A 2,271-nucleotide genomic window follows, 5' to 3' on the forward strand; every position below is an offset into this window, starting at 1 on the left:
CTAAAAAGTATGATGGTCTGTCGATAAATCAATAACAATATCAATGAAGTCAATGTTTATCTAAAGGAATCAGAATTCAGGAAAAGCCAGGGGCCGGACCGAGTGTAGGGGGCGTGGCCAGAGACAGCCTGCTGACTGTTCCAAATCATGGGTGCATGTTACAAGTCCGGAACATATTTTAACTTAGTACTAACTTAGCATCATATTTGATCTGATTCGACTGAATATCCCAGGTTTCCATCTCTCATGCATCTGGTGTGACGTGTTTTCAGACTCTCAGGCTGGCGCAAAGAAATCTTACGGGAATTGAACGTCTCACTCCGGTCAGCTGACCAAAGTTGGTAACCTTGGTATTGTGTGTAGGAGATTCGGTATAACTATAATTTCGTTCTCCATTTACATGCCCGTAGTGTCTTTAACCGGCTGCACAAACTGGATCCGCCTCCATTACGACACAACTTTGCCCTTATTGGCTTAAGAATTTAGTCACATACATGACGTATATCTGCTATTTCTCCCGAGAAGCAGGTAAAGCAGTGGTAACTGCTTTGTAGTTAATTTACCTGGTAAAATTAAGTTTAAATAAATGATATAAATACTGTAATAGTACTCGTGAGCTTTGTTTATTTGTTATTAGTTATTGTAATGTTGCGCTGCTTTATTTGTTTAATCGTCTAGTCTGTGGAGACATTCAAGTTAATCAAATAAGAATTGCACTGTACACTGTACATGACCATAAAAACTTTGTATCCTTGAAATAAATGTTTTTGATCTTTTCCTTGGCAGTTATCTTTTTACACAGGGCCTCTATGTACACGATAGTTTTTTTTTTCACGACTAACAGTATGGATCAGGAGTTGGTTATTGTAAAAGAAGTAATGTGCATGCAGGTGATATTTGTATAGATTTATCCACACCCTTGTAGCAGTGCTGCCATTGCAGTCAGATCTCGCAAACTAGGAGTATTAGTTGTCTTTATTTCTCTTTATTTCTTGACGCCAACCCTCTCCATTAATCCGGGCTTGGGACTGGCACCTACCTGAGCTGGCTTGCTCCCTTAAGTGGCTGGGTTAGGCTAAACTATATATATATATTTACCAAGACTACAATAAAACATCTCGAAATGTGTAGTCTAGCAAAACGCAGTTTAAAGAAGGTAGCCTACCTGGCGAAATTGCAAACAAATTAAGGGCGTTAGGCAGCCTTTAGATCCTACCCATCATGCACTGCAGTTTTTTGCTAATTCCTCAAATGGAAAACTGTCCATCCATCCATCCATCCATTTTCCAAACCGCTTATCCTACTGGATCGCGGGGGGTCTGGAGCCTATCCCGGAAGCAATGGGCACGAGACAGGGAACAACTCAGGATGGCGGGCCAGCCCATCGCAGGGCACACTCACACACTATTCACTCACGCATACACTCCTATGGGCAATTTAGCAACTCCAATTAGCCTCAGCATGTTTTTGGACTGTGGGGGAAACCAGAGTACCCGGAGGAAACCCCACGATGACATGGGTAGAACATGCAAACTCCACACACATGTGACCCAGGTGGAGACTCGAACCCGGGCCCTAGAGGTGTGAGGCAACAGTGCTAACCACTGCACCACCATGCTGCCCCCTAAATGGAAAACCATTAAATACAAAAGGAAAACAAAAGTGCTGTAAGACTGTATACTTATGTGTATGTTAGTAAAGGCTGTAGCTGACACAACGGACCCCACTAATTAGAAAGGGGTAATTGTACACATGTGGCATCCAGTATGTTCTTCTATAACAGTTTTTAAAAAAAAAAAAAAACTCACATTACACAAATTGGCACTATCGAAACGAGGATTATGGGGAAAATGGGGACTGTGATGGAGATTACATACACGTAGGCATGGTATTTAGTTTTTTTTAATCTGGTCACCTTCCAGAGTAATTGTAAACTAAAACCATCTTCACCCTATTTGATTCTTTATAAATGGACAATCAGTCGTGCAGTAAATGGGGGTATAGAGAGACACAGAGCTTGTCTAACAAGAAACCCTGGGAAGCTAACATTAATAGGGTGGGTATGGATAGCAAAACCATTGATACAGATTACAGATTTATATCTCACCTGAACCCTGGCGGGCTCCGTGCCAATAGGGGTTGGGATTAGGGTTAGTTAACTTAAGTAGTAATATTGATGTGTATATTCTCCTATTCTCCAGTCAGTGAATCGTGAAACGTAATGTTAATATGTTTCTATACCTATATGTTCTGCTTAAAAACCCATAAAGG

The sequence above is a fragment of the Brienomyrus brachyistius genome, unplaced genomic scaffold, assembly GCF_023856365.1.
Source record: "Brienomyrus brachyistius isolate T26 unplaced genomic scaffold, BBRACH_0.4 scaffold228, whole genome shotgun sequence".
NCBI classification, from domain to species: Eukaryota; Metazoa; Chordata; class Actinopteri; order Osteoglossiformes; family Mormyridae; genus Brienomyrus; species Brienomyrus brachyistius.